The sequence below is a fragment of the Loxodonta africana genome, chromosome 2 (assembly GCF_030014295.1).
Source record: "Loxodonta africana isolate mLoxAfr1 chromosome 2, mLoxAfr1.hap2, whole genome shotgun sequence".
Lineage (NCBI taxonomy): Eukaryota > Metazoa > Chordata > Mammalia > Proboscidea > Elephantidae > Loxodonta > Loxodonta africana.
Window position 1 is genome coordinate 17581909 of NC_087343.1, and position 23675 is coordinate 17605583.

General features: G+C 45.2%; 1 protein-coding gene across 2 annotated transcripts in view; it reads left to right on the forward strand.

Moving 5' to 3' along the window:
* TRIO (trio Rho guanine nucleotide exchange factor) overlaps positions 1–23675 on the forward strand; it is a 417508-nt gene that overhangs the window by 330931 nt on the left and 62902 nt on the right. The window lies entirely within an intron of this gene.

Consider the following 23675-nt stretch of genomic DNA (forward strand, 5'->3'; position numbering starts at 1 on the left):
ATACTGGGTTTCAGGAATTAGCAAGAAAAGAGAATTATGTCACACACATTACATTTTGAAGTGATGTTATTTTTGATACTGAAACTAAAAAACCAGTTGCCATCAAGTTGATCCCGACTCCTATTCCATACTTTTCCAGATAATGTAGACCAGTGTTTCTTGCAATGCCTCAGAGTCTCATTTTCACTAAGATGAAAGATCACACCAGCACTGCTCAGCAGAAATGTAACACAAGTTGCGTAAGTAATTTAAAGTTTTCTAGTAGCCACGTTTAAATAGCTATTCTGTAGCTGTAAACCAAAACCAAACCCAATTCCGTCGAGTCGATTCCAACTCATAGCAACCCTATAGGACAGAGTAAATCTGCCTCATAGGGTTTCCAAGGAGCGGCTGGTAGATTCAAACTGCTGGCCTCTTGATTAGCAGCCAACATCTTGACCACTGCACCTCCAGGGCTCCATTAGTAGCTATAGAATAGATGACATTTAATACATTTCATATTAATAAATGAAATAATGTATGAATTATATTAATAAATTAATTTCATCTACTCTGTGTTAATATATTTAATATTAATAGATTTTATTAATATGAAATACACTAATAAACAATTTCATCTCTTCTATAGGTGTTAATATATTTCATATTAATATATGAAATAAATTAATTTCGTCTGTTTTTCCAGTTTTTAAAATGTGGCTACTAGAAAATTTTAAATTATGTATGCAGCTTGCGTTATATTTCTGTCACACAGTGCTGGTGCAGTCTTTTATCTTGGCGAAAATCTAATTTGAGACGCTGAGGCATTTGAAGAAACAGTGGTCTGTATTTTCTAGAAAAGTGCTGAATGGATAGTTTATATCCTTTTAATTATACAATGTCGCAGTCCTCATTTTTCTGCGGTACTGGCATATGGCCAGTTTCTTCTGGAGTTCGGGGTAACAGCAGTCTCTTTTCAGTTCCTGAGAGAACATTATTCGATTTTCCTTCTACTAGTTGTGGGCCGTTCCACTGCGTCCTCGGTTTATCGTCTGTGCCCTCTTACGTTCGTCATGTTGTGCTGGAGACCAGTCCCTGGCTGCTGAGGGTTAGTCATTCCACGGAGCTAAATGAAGCCGCACAGGATGCAGCCAGGGATGAGCTCACGTCATTAATTATAGACCCAACCGTGTTCCGGATCCCATAGTCCTAAATATGAACCTATTATCACCTCAGCAAGGAACAGGAAGAATTAGGTTATTATTTCTGCAGGAATACAAAAAGAAAGGCAGAGAACTTTCAGATTTGGGCCACAAGCCGAGGTATCCGCTTTCATCTCTGGCAAAGCTGTCCATATATTTAGAGCAGTATTGGACGTCCCCGTAATGTGGCACTCGAGTTCAAAATAGCACGTTGTCAGGGTATTTTTGAGGTTGCATAATATGTTCAAGTCCTTGCATTTGAGATGAAAATCAAGTACAACTTTTTTTTCAAGACGAGCAGTTATTCAGAGGAGCCCTGGTGAGCTTAAATTACGCCTCAAATAACACTTGTTCTAGAAGATTTGTGTTTATATACGCCTTTCCCGTGGCGTGCTCCTTCCTTCCTGGCGTTCACAATTACAGGCTAGCCGAGAGAAGAGATCTGTGTACAGCATTGATCACACTTGACTTTGTTGGAAGCTTCTTCTGGAGGTTGGGTTTTTTGCTTGTTTTTAAGTCCCATTTTGTTCCCGAGTGTTTTTTCTCTGATGTTCTGTGACATTCTAGCAGTTGAAAAGTCATACCCTGCCCCTCACGAACCCTCCAACACTCTTTACCTTTACCAAGAAGGTGTGTCTTCAATGAGTGAGACCTTTTGGGGACTAATAACCAAAATTAGTGGTTAAGAGTTTAGAACCTTACCCATTTTTCCCTTCTTTCCCTCATTTTTTTTTTTTTCCCCTCTGTAATACAAGGAAACTCGTAAGAGTATCTGTCCCCTTGCCATGTTAGGACATGGACAGCGGCAGGACAGTAGACTGGCAGGAGAGAAAATCCACATGTTTCCCTTTGATGAGTCTCTGACTAAAAGCCACAACTGTGTGCAAGTCCAGGAGGTCAGGTGCCATCGACCAGGGTCCCTGTCTGGGAGACCAGAGGCTGACATCAGTTCATCTGGACAGCAAGGAATGAAAGCCTAGGAATGAAGTCTGAAACAGACGCAGGGACTCCCACAGCAAAAGGCCATGGGCCACGTTGGGAAGCAGGAGATCTTGATTTGCTTCTGCTCAGCCCTGTCACCCACCCCCTTCTGGAGCCTCTGCTTATGCCCTTTGTATAAAAAGGAGTATATGCCGTTAGGAATGTCAGTATACTGTGTGTGCTGGAGAGCCAGCGCCAGTTATTCACACCCATTCGCTCATCCAACAACATCTCGTTCTGCGTGCCTTTTCATTTTGAGAACCCTGCTAGGCTTGAAGGATACAATAGTGAGCAAGATCAGTACAGCTCCTCTTCCCCCGAAACCTGGTATCTGTCAGTTTTACAGTTCTGTTAGATCTCGTTGACGGTTTCAGAAAAGCGAAGTTGTCTTTCACACCCTTGAAAACTCATGAACATCAAGGAACTGGCATTACATATTTATCTCCAGTCGTTCTCTAAAGAGACGTCATGACTATCTTTGATTCTTACTGCTGTACCTTCCAGATGGAGGAAGACGCACATTCACTGATCTCTAGACCAGCGTTTCCAAGGCTTTCTCCCTTGATGGTTGCCGTCAAGTTGACTCTGACTCATGGCGACTCCATGTGTGTCAGAGTAGAACTGGGCTCCGTAGCATTTTCAGTGACGGATTTTTCAGAAGTAGATCGCTAGACCTTCCTTCCAAGGTGCCTCTGGGTGGGCTAGAACTTCCAGCCTTTCATTTACACCTCTCAGTATCCCCATAGTGGCTTGATGCTTCAGTAATTTTTTCACAATGCCCCTGGTCCAAACCGATGTCGTCCTTGAAATTATAAGATATGGATTGATGCCCTGTGAGTTCCTTGATGCCTCTCTGAGTTTGCCGGGACACCTTAGCACACAATTAGGGAACCACACAACTAGTCAAATGAGAATTAGGAAATTCTCAAAAAGCGTTGACAGAAAACATGTCTTGAGAGTCTCCATAGATTTCAAATGTGAAAAACATGTTTATTGAAGTCAAGGATCTAGTTATTTGGTTGTGACCATGAGTATAAATAACTCAGATCAGCCAAGAAGAGCCCAGTACTCATTATGAGTGGTGCCACATTCACTTGGTGGTTTTGAAGGACAGTTAGAATTGAAGAAGAGTCTGTTGAACAATGAGAACACTTGGAATGCATGAGGACTAGGTGTTGTGCTTTATACCCCTCAGATGGCTTGGGGAAGGGACAGAGATTCAACTTGATGAAACCAAGCAAGAAATTTGATTACACCGTTTATTTTCCGAGGAGTTGTGTTTGTTTTGCATCTGAAACTAGACACAGCGTGAGGATTATTCCGTTGGAACATGCCTTGTTTTGTGGGAAAGCTTGTAGAGGATGCTTGTCAGGCAGACTCTGTGGACAGGCAGCTTGGTGTTTGGCATTTCATTATAGCCCTAGTCTAGCAACCATTGCTTTCTCACAGCATCTTAGTTGCAAATTAAACAGACACCGAGCACATTACAGTAGAATAAGGATTCATCAGACCCCTGTGCTCTCTGTCTTGTTTGTGGCTTACACCGTCTGTCATCGCATCAAAATCTCTGGGGTCAGGGCCTAGGCCTCAAGGTGTTGTGTCTGTGCTTGGCTGAGTCCACCGTGCCATCAGGGTTGAGAGCCACCCTGCTCTGGAATGCTCCCTGGCGTAGAATGCTTGACTTACTGTTAGACTAGGGATCCTGTGATCATCTTTAATTTCTCAGTAAATCCCAGGTATTTTTCCTTCCCACTGTCTCACCTGGTAAACCTCGTCACTTTTATCTATTTACTTACTTAATTTTGGTCACAGAAAGTAAACAGAAATATCAGATATGCTTGTATTTCCAACAAGGCCAATTCAAAGCCTTCCTTTTTCCTTATGCTCCCTGAGTCCAAATTGTTGAGCTTTGCCTTTTCTCCATAACCAAGAGCTTCCAGAGGTGATGGTATTTGAGAACTTAGCTCAGCGTTGAGATGATAACCCAGCAAATGTGCAGAGAGCAGGACCAGGGGCATTTAATGAGCAGCATGCAGAGTTGAAGGTCAGTAAATGACAGGACTGTCTGTTTCACTCTTCTTGTTGTCAGCAGCTCATGGCGACACCACGTACGAAACACGGCCTGGTCCAGCACCGTCCCCATAATTGGTTGCAGAGTAGACTGTCGTGATCCATAGAGGTTGCATTGCCTTATTTTCAGAGAGAGATCGCTAGGCCCTTTTTCCTAGTGCCTCTTAGTCTGAAATCTCCACTGAGACCCGGCCAGTAGACATTTGGTCAGCAACATCTGTGCCTGAAGCCTTTAGACGCAATCTAGCCTTTGTGTCGGGGAGACCTGAGCTATGACTCCGTTCCCGTCTTCGGTGATTTTGCAGTCCCTGGGCCTGCGACAGGGTGGAGGCAGGTGGCCGCTGAGATCCTTGCCAACTCTGACATTCTAGGCTTATGTTTCTTATAAGGTCTTTCTGAATAGAGGCCACTTTAAAACATCCCACCTCTCCTGTGCTAACCCATAAATGAGATGGCAGGAGGCCTTTTTGCTAGTGTTTTGATATATTTAAAGAAAACACCCACTTACGAAAATTAGCCTTAACCTCTCTCTCTAAATGTCGCTTATGGTTATAAAGCTTTTTTTTCTTTTTCCTTTTCTGGGTAATATATAGCTCAGTACCTGCAGTTTATTTTGAAGGTGTTGAGAGCATGATCGATTTGCAGTGAATTCCTCATGAGAAATAAAGCCTCTTGCCTGCTGGTGACCTGAGCCTCTACACCCAAGGGCTTTACCTCAGCACACTGCATCTTACTGAACACAATGTGTCAGAAATAACCCTGCGTGCTTTTCAGTTTAACATAGCACACACAGAGAGGTGGGCACCAGCAAACTTAGACCTCTCTGTTGACGAAGCCGGCTGCCGTCACTGGAGAAGATACAGGAATCATTCTTCATAAATATGGTGATAAAACCAAAAACCAAACCATTGTCAACAAGAACATTCCCACCTGTGGCAGCCCTCTGTGTGTCAGGTAGAACTGCACTCCATAGAGTTTTCAAGGCTGTGACTGTTTGAAAGCAGGTCACCAGGCCTTTCTTCTGAGATACTCCTAAGGGGGTTCAAACCACCAGTCTTTCAGTTAGTAGTCAAACATTGACTGTTTGATTTACCCAGAAACTCGTAAATGCAATGATCCAAGACAGTTATTAATAAAGGGAGCATTTCTGTAATCCAAGCTAAAATTAGATAAGAGAGAGATGTTTTTCTTTAGAAACCACCTGAAATGTAGGTTTTTCCCAGACTCAACCCTGGCCCGCCACCTTGCCTCCCTCTAAACTCTCGTCCATCCTCCTCTATTGATTTGAATATTTGACATCTCCACTTAGCTATTTTACCAGTGCCTTCAAATCTAAAATATGCATATTTCCTACCTACTCTCTCCCTGGAAGTAGAAGTAACCCCCAGTTGCTCACAGAAACATGTCAGAACCTTTGAGGCCGCCTTCACTGTCCCCATGTTCTGTTTGCGCTATCTCAGTGCTGTATTCAGAGTGTGTCCTATTTTCTCCAGCTCCATCATTACCTCCTGCCTACCCGATTTCCCAGCCTCGCTTCTTGCCCTCTGTCACTGCAGCTAAAACACAAATCCCATCATACTGCTCCATGGCTTCAGTCTCCTTCTTACTACTCCATGGCTTCAGTTTCCTCAGTAACTTTCCGTTGGTCATAGAATAAAATCCAACCTTCCTAACATGTCCCGTGAGGTCTTGTGTGACATACATGCACACACATGCATTCACATGCACAACCATGCAGCCTCATTTCCTCACGTGTCCCCCTGCCCCCACCCCAACCCCCCCCCCCCCGCCCCAAGTCTCAGCCCCCTGGCCTCTTTTCAGTTCTCAGAGAAGCCAAGGCCTTTCCCCATCAGAGCTTTCCATCCCTCAGCTTCCCAGATCATCCACCTGAATCAGATTCTCCCTTAGTCCCAGGTCCACCCCATCGAAGCACACTGTTGTGTACTTCACGGCACTGACAAAGCTTTAGTTATCGCTGTGCTTGTCTGCTGCCCCCACCAGCAAGAAAGCTCCAAGAGGACAGGGACCTGTTCCCCTTCCTCCTTGGTGTGTCCCCAGCACAACACAAAGCCCCGTACTCACGGGCACTCAGCCCATGTCTCCTGGGTGCGGGACGCCCTGTGGAGTGTGGACAGACAGGAGTATTCTTTTTCTTGCTCACTTGCCCCCTGCCCCCGACTCCCCCTCCCCCATCTCACCAATTAAGTCAAAAACAACAAATCGTAACCAGAGGAAAATAGTGAATGTATCCAGGGAGTCGGTGAAGGTGAGGGGAGAAGGGAATACATCGAGGGGGAAGGTCCATTAACAAGTAACTCTGCACAAAGGCTCACAGCCAGGTAACTTGAAAAAGATGTGCCAGCTAGGTGAACTCCAGGGACAGGAGAGAGCCAGGTAGGAACTCACTGGAAGTACTTCAGGGGGCTGATTTTAAGGAAAAGATGGTTGCAGGTGTAGTGCTAACTTAGCAACGTGTTGGAGGAACTACAGAGAACATGGTGTTGAAAGAATGGGAGGGGAAGCAGAGGGCCTCCTCATCCAGCCTGCATCAAGAGACAGCGGGGAGCCTAGAGGATGGAGTCACAGAGGGGAGTGTGGGTGCCCCAACCATGGGGGCAGGGAATCCCGCAACTTGGAGCTCCATCGTCTCAGCTGGGATCTTAACAGGAAATGGAGTCTGTTCATTTGTAATCCTATTTGTCAACTTACGTTTTAATGTTAAAGATACCCCTTTATGCAGATTTATTCACTGGGGTCATTGTTCAAAGTTCAGAGAAATGGACATACTATTTGTACTAGGGGTTTCTTTTCAAAATCACTTGTGATTTCTTAAAATAAGTAAAGGAATGGATGAATGTGCCAGACTCTGTACTGGAGTTAGGAGCTGTGTGTCTGGTTTTCCTTGGTGGCCACGGGTAACCTGTGTGAGTGTGAAATCAGAGCATGTTCTCATTCATGCCTGAGACGCTGTCCTTCCTCCAAAGCTCTATGCTCACCTGCCCCTCTCTTCAGCCTCCCTGTCGGGATGCCCTGTGAGGTCCTGGCTCTGCTGGTGTGTGGGTGGCTGGCCCTGCTACCCTGCCACCCTGGCTTCGGGAGAAGGCCAGGTCTCTCCCATCTGCCCCCATGTCCCTTTGACCCTATGTCTGACGGATGAGGTCAAGTGTATCCCTATCAGAAACCCAAGGCCCAGGCCTCACCTCCTGTACCCGCAGCCTGCAGCCACTGTCAGAGGTCAGCTCCCTCCCACACCATAGGGAGTACATCACGCCTGTCTCCCTCCTCAGAATGTAAGCAGCTGCCAAAGACTACCTCTCCCCAAAGACTGCATCCCGTAAACACTACCTCCCCCAAAGAGTACGTCCTCCAAAGGCTACCTCCCCCCAAAGGCTACCTCCTCTCAAAAATTACCGCCCCCCAAAGACTACCTCCCCAAACGCTACCTCCCCCTATCCAGCCTCTCCCAGTTACCAGGACAGCATCCTCCAGTAGCGTGGACACAGGGAGGTCCTCTCCATCGAGCAGAAGCCTCACCTCTACTCACCAGCTGTGGCCTGGTCCTTAGCCTTATTGGGTAGGCATGTGGGACAGGGGTGTCCCACATCAGAATCCTCAGAGTCTGGGCTGTCTGGTCTTAGATGACTCGGGCTCACTTCAGGCTGAGCCAGGGCAAGCCAGGCTCACGTCCGCTTGTGGCACCCGCTCTGGCGGGAGATGAGTTCGTGCTGCAGACCTTCCCTCTCAGTTTCCCTATCCCGGGACACACAGGTGGTGACCAGCACATGAGCACACTGCAGTGAGGAAAGGACCCCTACCACCACCCAGAAAAGCAAGTGTTTTACAGACCAAGGGGCTTTTCAACCTTCTGGAGAAATCTGTGTGACCAAACATGGAGCTTCCCAGTATGAGGTCTCCTGCTCTTCCCCAGATATACTGGGGACAAACTTAGTTTAAATTTGTTCAGCCCAAATGTGCTCTTTCCCAAACCACGAAACATCCGCCCCAAAGATGAATCTAAGCCTTCCTCCTCTTACGACACTGAAGCTGTGTACGACTTTTAAATGACCGGGTAAGTTTTCATACCATGTAAGACATTAAAAAGGCTTAGTGACATTAAAATTTTTACGGGAACAGATTGTGATTCCCATGTGTAGAGATATTTACTAACTCCAGGTGGCCACTGTTAGCGGTAATCGCACCCAGGGACACAACCTCTTACCTGCCCACATACTCCTAAAGGTCCTAAAGGAAGTGTAATGGAAGATCTGAATACATTTTTTTTCATTAGCTTGGGAAAAAAACAACTCTTATTTCATTACAAAAGCTGCTAATGTAAATCCCTGTGGGAAGAAAAGCTGAGGAACGAGGAGTTGCACCCGGAATCAGAGATAAAGATGTTGTCCCTCTGGAGCGCTCTGTACCCAGGGCCCTGCCATTAGTCCCAGACCTGTGATTAAGGAGCGATTTCTGTGTAGCGTGTAATTATGGGCCACACAAGTGGGCCGCTGCTCTGGTGAATGCTTCTTGGTTGAGGTCTTCTCGTGTTCCAACTGAACATTAAAGTGTTCATTAAAACAGGAAAAAACCCATGAGCAGGTATTTACGATATCCATAGGAGATGATCACAAAATTATATATATAGCCAAGTAATAAACGGTGGGTGAGAAGACTGTCTTCCCACGCTTGCCTTAAATGACCGTGACGCAGTATTTGGGGAAAGAAATCTAATCATCAGGGACGAGATCGTTGGGAGAGGGGAAGGGTGCCCTGCCCGGGGACTCACAGGGTGGCCGGGGCTGGCTGCAGGTCCAGGGCCCAGGTGTCTGTGATCTGTACTTCTTTAATGCCTCCTTCCTGACATCTTAGGGGACATCAGACTCTGCTGTTTATTAGACAAAGTGGGGCTTCCTTTTTAAATGTATTCACTCAGCCTTTCAGAAGCTGTGGGAAATTGCAGAGAGATGATGGGTTTGCTAAGAGATTGTTTAAAAGTGCACTGTGCTGTCTTTTCGTTAAGTATTTTGAAAACAAGTAAATGCTGAGATGGAAGGAAGCAGTTGTCCATTTCAGTAGAGTAAGTTTGCACCCATTTCCTGACGACCTTTGGCACATCACATCTCTGAGAACACCTGGCGAAATGGCAGATAAGCACCAGCTGAAAGAGTGCACCAGGTGATCAGAAGTGAGTTTTGGCCCTGACTTTCATGTTCCATCCTCTGTTCAGAGAAGCGTGAGATTTTGCAATTATTTCGTATTCCTGGAGTTAACTTTCCCATAAACAAGGAAGAATTTTTGTAAATTTGGCTATAGATTCTGATAGGTAAGCTGAAAATGCAAGGAGAAGGAAAAACACCTTAAATGATTCTGGCTAATTCAGAAACAGTGGACCCTGAAAGTTTTTGAATCAACGTCTTAGTTATCTAGTGCTGCTGTAACAGACATACCACAGGGAATGTCTTTAACAAATAGAAGTTTATTTTCTCACAGTAAAGTAGGCTGAAAGTCCAAATTCAGGATGTCAGCTCCAGGGGAAGACTTTCTGTCTCCATCAGCCTCATCAGTTTTCCCCTGATAGAGGAGCTTCCCAGGCACAGGCATCCTGGGTCCAAAGGATACACTCTGCTCCTAGTGCTGCTTTCTTGGTGGTATGAGGTCCCTGTCCCTCTCTGCTTGCTTCTCTTATGTTTAAAGAGATTGCCTGAAGACACAGTCCGATCTTGTAGATTGAGTCCTGCCTCACTAGCACAACTGGAGCCGATCCTCCCTCGTTAACATGATAGAGGCAGGATTGACAACATACAGGAAAGTCACACAGCACCAGGAATCATGGCCCAGCCCAGCTGATACACACATTTTTGTGTTGTTTTTAGGTGCCGTCTAGTTGGTTCCCACTCACAGCAACCCTGTGTGCAAAAGAGTGAAACACTGCCCGGTCCTGCCCCATCCTTACAATCATTGTTATGCTTGAGGAGGGGATGTAATTCAATCCGTGACAGTCACGTACCACTAGAAAAAAAAAGGAATCCCTGGGTGGCACAAACGGTTGAGCATTCAACTACTAGCTGGATGCCCCCAGAGGCACCTCGAGGACCTGACGATCTGCTTCTGAAAGGTCCCAGCCTTGGAAACCCTATAAAGCAGTTCTGCTCTGCACACATCAGGTCACTATGGGTCAGAATCAACTCAACAGCCAGCACCAACAACAACCATTAGAAAATCTGACGAAAGCCACAGCCCCTGCTGCCAGAAAAACGCACACAGGTACAAAACTTGTGCATGCGATTTTAGGACCCACATTAAGAGCTTCTTAGAAGAAAAATCAAATTAAAAAAAAAATTACCTTTAGTTATTTTACATGGTTCAGAAATAAGATCATGGTGTGTTAATGAGTGCTCCTTGAATGGTCCTTGGGCTGCTTCCAGTCTTGTGCTGCTTTAAACAGTCTCTCACTGGGTGACCTTGCATTTATATCATACAGATGTTTTAAATTTTGATGAGTTGTGATACTTGAGCTTTACAGAACCCCTTGAGTTCTCCAATTTTATTTTACTTTAGGGGAAAAATTGTCCCCTTGGAACAAGGTAAGGCTTTGAAATCATTCAAATAAATTATGAGAGTGTGTCTGTGTGGCTCGTCTGTAAGATGCAGTTTTGACGGACTTTTCCCATAAAACTTTGTACGGGAGCATGCAGTGAAATATTTGTGCAAATGTTACTCCACCAGTTTTTGCCTTTTTATTATAGATTAGTCAAAGAGGTGCATGTTGGGAGTTCTCCACATTAATCTAAGTGGTGATGGTTTCCAACGAACAAGTACCTTCCACCAGTGTGTGTATAAAAATAGCTTTTGTCGGGCAGCTGTTTTGCCCTCCATCCTTGCAGAGCTGTTTATGAGTCCAGGTCCTATTCTCACCTATGAGAAGTACATTCATGACACAGCGCTGGCTGTGGTTTTTATACCGGGCCTTAAATTCTCCGTGTAATCTCCACACTTTCTGAAGGATTAAATTTCTTACCGCTAGAGTTTCACAATGAATTTAGAAAAATCCTATTTAACAAGCACCTCCGAAGTCTAATCTCTTCCCTTCTTTATTGACACTACTGAAGGATTTGGGAAGGGGAAGGGTATGGGGGGCAGGAGATCTGTCAAGGAGTCCAACCTTTGACCTCTGTCTTACCCCACAGCCTGCTCTGTCTAGAAAGAGGGTTCTCACTCCCTGGTGTTCTGTGTGGGTTAGGGCGGGCCACTGTGGCGTCTCTCCGGATACTTCAGCGTCAGAGTTGTCAGCAACCCGAAGTGTTATGGTCTGACCAACAGTGGCTGGAAGACTTCGGGCAGCTTGGTCATCTCACATTCGCCAAGGGGGTCATCATTTTCCCAAAACGTTTCTTGTGAGCACAGGACGGGAACCCAGACTGTTTATTACTTGAAAGGCCCTTTCAAACATTGAAGAGGACAGTAAACAGGCTCATTTGCCTTGGCTGCCTTGCAGTGCAGCCCTGGGACTCTATTGCTTTTAATTGTCAGGAAATACAGCCCTGTGTTTTACAGTCAAGTACTTGCCCCTGGGTGGCGCAGACAGTTAAGTGCCCGACCACTGGCCAAAAGGTTGAAAGTTCAAACCCACCCAGAGGTGCCTCAGAAGACAGGCCTGGCGATCTGCTTCTAAAAGGTCACAGCCTCGAAAATTCTGGGGAGCGGTTCTGCTCCGACACACATGGGGTCGCCGTGAGCCAGAATCCACTCGACAGCAGGCAACTAGCAACAACATAGACCTTTGAATTTTCTAGAAAGGAAGATTACAGCTCTGTTCTTAGAGATAGATTGTTTTCCTGTTGTTGGATGCCATCCAGTTGATTTTAACTCATAGCAACCCCATGCAACAGAGGAGACCTGCTCTATAGGATTTTCTAGGCCATAATCTTTGCAGGAGCTGATGGCCAGGTCTTTCTCACTTAGAAAGGGTGGGTTCGAACCACCAGCCTTTCGGTTGGCAGCCACATGCTTCACCACTGCACCCCCAGTGCTCCTGGATTGGTTACCTACTGTCTCAAAAATAATGAGACCCTCAGTCTTGGGTTATGGAGCAGACTGGTGTTGAGGAGGAGGAGGGGCTGTTGGAGCCTCTGGAAGTTAACAGTGATGGCAGATGCCGTGTGTTGAGGGCTTGCTTTGTGCCAGACACCCTGCTGCCTTTCTCTGCGCTTTATCCCCAAACACCCCCGTGCAGTATACACCGTCATCATCCCCATTTTGTGAGAAGAAAACGGAGGCACAGAGATACTAACTTGACTAAGCTTAGCAGGCGATGGCATTGAGAATTTTAAAAACAGTCAGACTCTAGGGCTCACATTCCTCACCACTGTGCATGCTGCTGTCCGAACAGAACCTGTGGTCAAGGAGGAAGCAGAAGCCTCTGGAGAATACACACGAAATGGCCCAGGCCAGGCGCCCTTTGTGGAAAGCCTGGTGCTATCAGCCGGCCTGAAGTCCATGCCCTGGAGACTAGATGCCTCCCTCTGGCCACACATTCCTGAGAGGCCTCATCTGAAAAGGATCAGCTTTCAGCTTTCTGGCTTGAATTAGAATATGAAATCCAAACGCTTTCCACCACCCAAAAAAGTCACCTTAATGGAAACCTGCCTTTTTAGTCTTCTCTTTTTGAGCCGGGTCTTTCCCCTTCCTCCTCCCACAGCTGAGCACAGAACTTCCCTCATAGTGGGCCTGTTGAATTAATGAATGGAAGCACCAATAACAAAAGGAAAAACTTTTTTTTTGCTTATCAATTTGCATGCAGGAATAAAAATATATATATATTTTTTTGCTCCACAACCTGTATTAAAAAAACATCAAAATCGTCTGCTCTGCCTCGTTAGTTTTTCCTAGAAAGAGCTGGAAAACTCAGCCATCCTGTCAGGTCTCCCAGTTCTGGCCTCTGGCTCCACCCAAGGTGTCTGTGTGACCCACATCACGCGCTGTCTGGCGTTTTGCAGAGTTGGAACATCAGAAGTGGTTATTGGCCGTCATGGGTCGACAGCATTGCTCTGATTTTTCGGAATCTACTATGGCAAGGGGGAATTGTTTCTCTTATTTTTTAGGGGACACATTTGTGAGGGTACAGCTCATGTTGCAGCTCTGTAAGTAATCCACAGCACCGATGCAGACCGAGAATGTCACATAGCAAGTTAAAATGAAATGGCAAAAAGGAGTATCTGAATGTTTGTTTTGTAAAAGAAAGAGAAAAACTCACATCGTCTGTAAAAAGATAGTAAATAAAACCATGAAAAAGGATACTATCAAATTTTTGGCACCCCGACGGAGTGGTCGAATGCCCCAATAAAGGTGCTTTTGTGGGCTGGCAACTGTGCTAGAAAGCAGAGGAAATAATGTGTGAATGGCGCCCTCAGAGCAAGGGCTCACGTTCCGTTCCCTCCAAGTAGGAGGTATTATCTGTGGAGTAAAGAAACTAGAGAGAACTTCCTTTGAACAGAAGTAGCTTTGTGCGGGGGACCTGAGAGCCCCGGTCTCGGTGGCCCAGCTGTGCCCGAGGCCAGCACTGTGGACATATTGTGCAGAAAGGAAACGCAGACGGGGGGAAGCGAGGGGTGAGGAGGGGCTGAGGCCCACACCATCCAGAACCGCTGTTTTAATAAAGTCGTGTGGCATTTCAAAGGCCCGGGGCCCCAACAGCAGGACTCTTTGCTGCTTTTCATAACGGAGGTTAAAGGGCTGACTTGAAGACGGAGTACTGAAAGTGTATCAGAGGTGATTAATAGTGTGTGCGGGTCTCAGAAAAACACTGCTAGTTTTTTAGAGAAAATTCATAAAGGATGTTCCTAAAAGTTAAGTCATCCAAGTTTTAATCTCAATAGTTAATCGGTACTGTTTTATTTATCTAGCTTTTTGCTTTTAAGATTTGGAGGACCTTTCCATCCTACATGAACTGCATAGTTATGGGTGTTAGTTTCCTCTTCAAAAAGTGCTCATAATCTTAATGGAAAGATTAATGGCTCCCCTTAGTCTTGATTTTATAAGCAGCTTTTGTTAAGTGTATTTGTAGTCCTCATTTAAAAACACCGTTTGGGTGTTAATCCTTTTTTCTGGTTTTTGTTTGACCTTTTGGTACACCCCCATCATTTTCTGAGCACTTCTTTACTTTCGGCAGTGTCCCTGGCTGGTGCTCGTGGTTCACACATGCATTCGAGTCCATCCAGAGGTGCCTCAGAAGAAAGGCATGGCAATCCATGTCTAAAAAATCAACCATTGAAAACCCTATGGAGCAGAGTTCTCCTGTGACACACATGGGGTCACCATGAGTCAGAATCAACTCGATGACAACTGGTTTTATTTTAGCAGCCAAGCACTTAACCACTGTGCACCAGAACTGTTTCTTTCAGCACCACGAGACGTTAGAGACTTATCTTCTGTTTCCCCTGTCCCCCATCCCGGAATTAGCCGTTTTTTCCAAGAACCCATGGTTCCTTTTATTAGAGGGAGGTATTAGAAGCCAACATCTGGGTGATAGGTGTGCTCATTGTTACATGGGAGTCATGACTTCTAGATCCTCTCAGCAGATGTGCGAATACCAACCCTTGTGTTCAACACATCTATATTTATATTATCTGTATGTATGTATGTATATATAAATAAGCAGGATTTCTTGTCATACTGAAACTTCCAGTTCTGATCCAACACCACAGGTTCCTTCTCGCCCTCCCCTTTTCCTTCCTTGTAACCTCTTTCTCTGACAGTGAGACGCCTGAATCAGTGAGACACTTACTTGCTCAGTCCTACTTTAAGAGCTCATTTTATTCCTCACTGGACACTATTTTCTTTACTACAAACGACTACCTTAAAAACTAAGCTACACCTGCCTCATTATAAATAGTTAAGAATTGCTAACCCACACCCCTCTGACAGTTAAGGAGCCCTGGTGGTGTGAACAGTTAAGCGCTCAGCTGCTAACTGAAAGGTTGGCAGTTCAAACCCACCCAGCAGCTCTGTGGGAGAAAAAGATCTGGTGATCTTCGGCTAAAAAGATTGCAGCCAAGAAAACCCTATGAGGCAGCTCCCCTCTGTAACACATGGGGTTTTCTAAGGCAAAATCAGCTCAATGGCACCTAACAACAGCAACAACACCCCCATGAGAAACCAAACAAACAAACAAAAAACCAAACCCAGTGCTGTCGAGTCGATTCCGACTCATAGCGACCCTACAGGACAGAGTAGAACTGCCCCATAGAGTTTCCAAGGAGTGCCTGGTGGATTTGAACTGCCGACCCTTTGGTTAGCAGCCGTATCACTTAACCGCTGTGCTACCGGGGCTCCTTCCGTAAAGATTACAACCTAGGAAATCTTATGGAGCAGTCCTCTGTCCTATGGGGCTGCTATGAGTCAAAATCAACTTGATGGTAATGGGAGTGGTTTTTTTTTTTTCTTTGTGTGTGTGGTATCAAGTCATTTCCCAATTCATAGTAGAATTTCCTCCCACCAGTACCCAGTGCCATCGAGTGGATTCCGACTCATAGCGACCCTATAGGACGGAGTAGAACTGCCCCATAGAGTTTCCAAGGAGCGCCTGGCGGATTTGAACTGCCGACCCTTTGGTTAGCAGCCGTAGCACTTAACCAGTACGCCACCAGGGTTTCCAGTTTACAATTATTTTTATCTTTAATTTTATAGTATATAAGCAAAATACTGTTTTTCAAAGTTGCTTAGATGAGTTCTTTTTCCCTCCCCTTACAGTGTGGTTTTTTACTTGTAATACAGTTAGCTTCATTGGTAACTGTTTACCTTCCATTTTGATACTCCCTCCCCCTCACATCCTGATTGATTATAATTACTTATTTTGGGGACTCTGAAACATGACCGTGGCTCTAAGAGTCAGCACTCCATTTTCTTGCATACAAATATCGCTCATTTTTTTTTCTTCCCAGCTCCCCTTGCCTTTGCTCCTCATAAGCAAGTATTCTTATTGTTGTTAGTTGCTATCAAATGGATTCAGACTCATAGCAACCCCTTGTGTGTCAAAGTAGAACTGTGCGTCATAGGGTCCTCAAGGCTATGGCCATTCAGAAGCAGATTGCCAGGCCTGTCTTCTGAGCTACCTCTGGATGGTCTCTAGCCATTACCCATTCAGCTAGTAGCCAAGTGCTTAGCTGTTTGCGCTACTCAGGGACTCCAAATAATTCCAAACCAAAACCCATTGTCCTCGAGTCGATTTCAACTCGTAGCAACCCTGTAGGATAGAGTAGAACTGCCCCATAGTGTTTCCAAGCAGCAGCTGGTGGATTCGAGCTGCCAACCTTTTGATTAGCAGCCGAGCTCTTAACCACTGTACCAGGTCTTTAAATGTACTATCTTAGGCAGTGAGTCTTCTGTTCTCTTTGGGACATTTTTAATTATATGCCCAGCCATCATATTAAAATATCAAAAATATTTTTTTAAAAAAACCCAAAAAACAGAATTTTTCCTTTCCAGACTTTTTAATTTCTGCTTATATATCTCCTATACTACAAAGGGCCTTAAATGTTTGTCTTTATGCCATCCCATTTAGTTGGTTTTCTTGTCCCTCTTCTTTGCAAAACTCAACTCCACCTGTTCTAGACTGATCTCACCATTTCGTTCCTTTTCTAGGGCAAGGCCATTTAAAATCCAGATCATTGTCATCATATTCCTGGCCACCTTTTCTTACTTAATAATGTGCTCATGCCACAGATAGAACCATTCTACGCCCAGGACTTTAACCTCATACTACCCTGTCTTAGTCATCTAGTGCTGCCATGACAGAAATACCACAAGTGGATGGCTTTAACAAAGAGAAATTTATTCTCTCACAGTCTAGTAGGTTACAAGTCCAAATTCAGAGCGTCGGCTCCAGGGGAAGGCTTTCTGTCTGTGTCGGCTCTGGAGAAAGGTCCTTGTCCTCAATCTTCCGCTGGTCGAGGAGCTTGTCAGGCACAAGGACCCTGTGTCCAAAGGACATATTTTGCTCCTAGTGCTGCTTTCTTGGTGGTATGAGATCCCCAACTCTGATTGGTTCCATTTCCTTTTATCTCTTGAGAGATAAAAGGTGTTACAGGCCACACCGCACACCACACATACATCACAAAATGGAGGACAGCCACACAATATTAGGAATCATGGCCTAACCAAGTTGATACACACATTCTGGGGGGTGGGGGGGCATAATTCAATCCTTGACATACTGGCTCTCAAGCATCTCACTCAGTAGCTTCCAGTTTCCTTTCGAGTCACATCACATTGTTTCTTGTGAAACTTTCTCCCAGTTAACAGACGTCTCATCCCTCTGTTGTCACCTCTTGTTCTCCTTCTCCTTCCCACCCTGCAGCCACAGTTTCTACCAGGCTTTCAGATTCTTATGGTCCACTGAAGTCACCACGAGAGAGTCTACCTATGGGGCAGTTCTACTCTGTCACATGGGGTCGGTATAAATCAGAATCGACTCAACAGCACCCAACAACAAGGGCAGTATAACAGGTTTAGATGGTGCGTTGGTAAATGCTTGGTTGCTAACTGAACGATTCGCAGTTCAAACCCACCAGCCACTCCTTGGGAAAAAGATGTGGCACTCTGCTTCCATAAAGATCACAGCCCTGGAAACCCTGTGGGCAGTCCCACTGTGTCCTATAGTTTCACTATGAGTCGGAATGGATTTGAAGGCAAAGGGCTTGTTTTTTTGTTTGTTTGAAGAAATATTTTAGGTAACTCAGCCTCCAGCTGAGAGGTGGGTCATCAAAGCTAGGCTTGGTCAGGACACACCCTTATCACAGAGGTTGAGAAGTCAGACTGTGTGACCCTAAAGCAGCGGACATTCCCCTGAGAATCCCTGTGGTGTGTGGCGCAGGGCGGAGGACGCGTGGAGACCTTCAGATAAAGAGTAAGAATTCATGTAGGCAGAAGAAAGTATTCTGTTTCCAGAGAGGGCAAAATGGAAGTCCTGAGATTTACTTTACGAATCACAAGTGTGGATATTTATTTTCGCTTTTACGAAGGCTGTTTCCTGTGAGAAGATATGGTTTTAATAAGTAAGGAGTGGCATTTTAGCACAGTGATGTCACCAGTTGGCAATTAGACCAAATCATATTTCTTTTTTTTTAATCAAGTCCCCTCAGGAGGCACTGTTTGTTGTCTATCTCAGAGAGGTCCTCTCTCCAAATGTCCACAGAGCCTGAGCCAGTGACCCAGTTCAGAAAGCCAGGGGTGGGGAGGGGTGCCTGTCACCTCACATTTCACTGAGAGAGGAAATTGCAGCATTGGCTCAAGGAGGAGAGTCGAAACATCTGGTTTACAGTATGCCTGAAGAATTTCCTTGAGCTCCAATTAGAGGCACTGTGGTAGAGTGTAATCCGCTGTGGAGTCTCTGTATTCCCACATGTGAGACCCAACTGCAGAGCAGCGCTGGAGCCAAGGCAGAGGGGGCGTCCACCCAGGAGAGGAGCTGACGTGAGGGGCTGCTCCTCCCCGCCTGGCCCTGTTGCTGTGTCGGTCCCAGTCTCTTTCTGACTATCTGCTGGACCATTCCTGACTTTGCTAAGTGGGTGACTGTGGCTGCATGTAGGAATAAGACGGCAGAGCTTTGAACCGTGAATCTCATCAGCTGCCCCTCACCATGCCAAATGGAATGAAGCCGGTGGACACGCTTGGCTCGCTGTCGCCTGTCACCTCGTCCTACTGCGGTGACGGGCAGCCCAGCACCTGCAAGTACTGGATCCTCGACCTAGGTACAGGAGCTCCCTGCTCCCAGCTGGTCTCGCCTATGTGCCTTCAGGGGGTCAGACTAGCGGTGTGTGTGCTTTAAAGGGGAAATGTTAGTGCTGGGAGCCTGGAGGGGGCTGTGGAGGGGTAACGGTCTGTGGGACCGCTGCGCGTGTGACTGAGCCCAGGCTGTGCGTAGCCCTGACGTGCCACAGGCTTGCCTGCTTGGAAGATGTTGGTAATATCCGGGGGCTGCTTTTGACAGCCTATCTTTTTCTTGTAAATGGCATGGAAACAATCTAATCTATGTTGCAAATTGCCTTCCTGTGATTTTAGTTGGTCTGATCTCTGTTTTGGAGCCCTGGTGGCACAGTGGTTAAGAGCCTGGCTGCTAACCAAAAGGACGGCAGTTCAAATCCACCAGCTGCTCCTTGGAAACCATATGGGACAGTTCTCTGTCCTGTAGGGTCACTGTGAACCGGAATAGACTCAACAGCAACAAGTTTTTGGTTTATCTCTGTTCTAGGTTTCATTGTGTTTGGGGTTTTTCAGACTACTCGAGAAGGTGGCACTGTCCTGGCATTCATATTTGAGACTAATTTCTCTCTTTAGAAATGCAGCCATATGATAAGAGAATGTAAGGCTATGTTGTATATCACCATTACATTCCAAGAAGTGTATGCGACGAACGCTGGCTTTATCCACTGAGCTGGAGAAAAGTATGGTTCCTGCAGAGATCACTGAGAAGTAGGTGAGATCAACCTGAGCAAAAGAACCAGGCGAGAAAAGGAAAAGGTATCTGGGCACCCCCCAGGACCCCCCCCCCCCCCACACACCGCTATGCTGGTCACGCTGAGATGGTACAGCTAGAGGAGGACAGCTCCCCGTCAGTAACATCTGATATCCTTCATGACCATGCAGCTGTTAAAGTGAGTCCCTCAAAGACTGTCACCTGCACAGCAGCAGGAATGGTCCCTACAGAATTTCAGTGCTGGCCTGGTTCACACTTTGTGTTCGCCGTCACTTACTTGCCAGCCGATAAGCCTGTGCGCCCATCAGGGCAGCAGGATGTACAGAATCAGGGTGATCAGGTGAGACTCCAGGTACCTCCAGTTTATTGTGAGCTCAGCAGAGAAGAGGGCTTGGGGTGAGGCACCCACCAAAGAAGGGGGGTGAGAGGAAGAGAGACGCAAAGAAAAAATGCATTCAGCATCTGAAGAGAAAGCAGCATTGCTTATCTCTGCTTATTTGTTCATGAAATCCCAGACAAAAAACAACTAGCTTTAATTAATGGGCCTTAATGAGGTTAGTGTTGGCTGAATGAGTATTGAATTTATTCATATAAACCTAGTTTTCAATAGTTTGTTTTGTATTTGTTGTCCATAAAGATATGAAAACCTTATTAAAAGTCACTTAAACTGTACTTTCAATTATACTGACATTATTTAGATTGTTCAAGCATGCCCCATCTTGAGTGGTAATGACCTCCCTGTCCCTGGAGGTATACAAGCTAGGTCATTCTATTAGTGACACTGTGGGCTAGGAATCCCTGCACTGGGTGAGTGAAAGAGACCTGTAGCATCTCTTTATGGAGAATAATAACTTTTGTGCCACAAAAAGACAGTTGATAAAATCAAAAGACTGATTTAATGTCTCAGCCACCGATGAGCTCCGTGGTATCAAGGAAATCCCCTTGTCTCTCTGAGCTTCATCTTCTTTGTCCATAAAATGGGAATAACAATAGAGCACCTCCTCAGTGTCGTAAATATCCCCAAAGCCTAGATCAGATATTCCCACGAGCAGTTTTGCTAGGGAGTAATGAATCTTAAGAAGATACAACATTCTTCCTGTGAGAGTTCTGAATCCTAGCAATATTTTAATTCCATAAGAATTCTTCTGAAGGGATATTATGAACTCAACTTCTAAAAATACTGGAGAATAATTATGTCATTATCTTTCGGTTTCTCCTAGATATATTTTTGTTCTGGTAATTCTCAAACTATTGGGATACGTTAGGTGATGTTATCTGAGCGGTTCCCACAGATGTTTTAAGCTAACACAAATTTGGAAAGAAACGGACTGTTGGTGGAATTTCCATGGGAGAATGGGGATTGAATAATCACTTCACAGTAAAGGGTAGATTAATAAAAGTCTAGTGTGATTGCTTCCCACCCCCCCGGGAAAAAATAACTGTCCATTCCTTTCCAAACCTTCGTGGCAATTTCAAGACAGTTTTCTGATCGTCTTGTTATGGGAGTGATAGAGTAAAACCTTCTTACTTCGCTTGTTAAATAGGTTATGGAGAACCTGCGTGCGTCAGGCTTGAAAAGGAAACATTATTCTGGATGACATCCAAGAAATAAATCCCGAAGTAACTTTAAAATACCTAGCAAGTCATAGAGAGTGACCCCAAAGTCTATCCTTACACCTGCAAGCAATCTGGGGATTCATTTGTCTGTGTATCCTGGGAAATGGCCGATTTTCTGCTTTATGACATAGTCACTGGAGCGTGTCCTTGTCCAAATGTGTATTAATCTTGCTCGGGGTAATCTGTATGGAAGCCTGTTCCATTTGCAGAGCTCACCATCACCCGTTAACTTAAACACAGCCGTGAGCCAGGAGAGTTTTACTGCTAAGCAATTGTTAGGAAAAGAACTCCAGAGAAGGTAAGGCCAAGAAGGGTTGTAAATTGTCTTTTAGGAGGATTCAGATGGGAGAGCCCAGTGACACTGATAAGATAGTAGAACAGTTGGATTTGTTCTCATTCTGGGGTAAGTACACCCTGTTGCAAGACACACGGAATTTATTCCAGCGCTGTACATATCCCCTTGACTAAAGCCAAGGAAGAAAAGTCATGCAGTGACTTTCCTTAACATTAAACAGATCCACATACAAAGTGAGCCATGTGCTTTATAATTGTTCTTGAATTCTCTTCAAGTTGTTTTCTCCCCCTTTTTTGGGTCGGGTTATGGATTCTCACCAAAGCAATTTTTGTTTTTTTATAAATTAAGGGAAAACATTTCAAATACTAAACATAGGGAAAGAGGTTTGTTGGCTGAAACCCATCATATGAACCTGTTCTGAAAGTACTCAAGCCGGCTGTCGGCATGCCAGCAGAGAGCACGTGCAGTTTCACATGGGTAAAAGAAAACTGCAGACGACAGAAAACTGCAGACGACGCATTAGTCATTTATCGTTTCAACTGTGAAGACACATTGTTTCACACAGGGCACTATGCAAACTAGATCCTGTCTCAGATCTTTTTTGGAAGTACTTTTCAATGGGCCGGAGTGTAAGACGGGATACGCGTTCTGATGCAGGTGGCAATAGTGTTATTGTAGCAGCAGAGATGGGTCCTCTGTCTCCGCTTACCTCACTAGTGTGACCTTGATAAGTCCCCGTTAATCTCTGTAAGCGGCAGTGCCCTCACCTGCCAAGAAAAAAGAGAGTGCCTGCCGCTGCCGCTGCTTCTGCTGTGCAGCTATTAGGCCTTCCAAAACTACGTGAAAGGAGGTTTTTTTCTTTGTAAGTAAACTGCATTTTTAAAATTTGTTTTCTCACTTCTCAGCCAAGCAAAGAGGTATCCAATTATTGCTCCAACTTGTGATGGCAATTAGAAGAAGAAATCGCTCCAACTTGTGATGGCAATTAGAAGAAGAAATCAGATTGCACGTTGAATTTATGTAATTACAGCCACAAAGCAAAGAAACTTAAAATTGTTTGGTACTTTAACCTGATTTAGGGTAAATATACAACTGTGAAAAAAAAAATTTTTTTTTTTTTTTAAGTAGACTGAGCACCCCCCTCCCCTTCCAGGTGCCCAGGTAACGTGAAGTCCCCAGGTTAGGAGCCAGCAGACCTTTTCTAGTTCTGAAATTCTTTCCTCTCTAGACAAGTAACATGCATCCTTTTGTTTAGTCGCACTCTCTCTCTGGTATGTACGCTTTCTAAGTAGATCCCTTCAACTCGGTTTCAGGGGAACACAAATTTATGGCTTTTAATTCTGAAGAATTTCCTCCAGGTGCTCAAAATTGGCCTCTGGGGTGAAGAAGCAAATCCATAAACACAGTTTAGTGTGCCTGGGAGAGTGGGGTAATGATCCATGGAATTCGTCCACCGAGGCTTGATCGATTTCCTTTTCCTGTCTCCAAGGAGTGGGGGTGGGGTGGGGAAACCACAGCCCAGATGCTCTACTAATTTTTTATAGGTCTCACAGAAAACCACCCCCCAGTGCTGCGCTTATTGTTCGTTGCTGTCTCTGAAACTATATGCCGGTTTTAAAAAGCTGGAAGTGTCACAGACTTATGGAGCCACAGAGGGTGCCACTGATAACGCTGGACACGTTTTCTTCTATGTAAAATAATGATGCATCTTTGATCTCTTCTTAAATATGGCTGTAAGAAATCCTCTCAATCATAGCAGTTGTCTATTTCTCGGGAGCACAGTTGGGAAAAAAAAGTTTCTGTTGTTACATCTGGTTAAAATGAATGAGAATTCATACCATGGTAAAAATGGATCTATCAGCTTGAAAAGACTAGAGTTCTTCTAACAGCTAAAGATACTGCTGCTGAAAAACTTCAGAGACAAAGTTTATTAACCCCAAGGCGAAGTCCTCTTCCGCTTTTATCCCTTCAAGCTGATGGGTTATTTTAAGAAGTAGCCCCACGGTCCCGAAGTGCATGTGAGGGTGAATAAGGGATTCTTTAATAAGTAGAAGGGAATGTG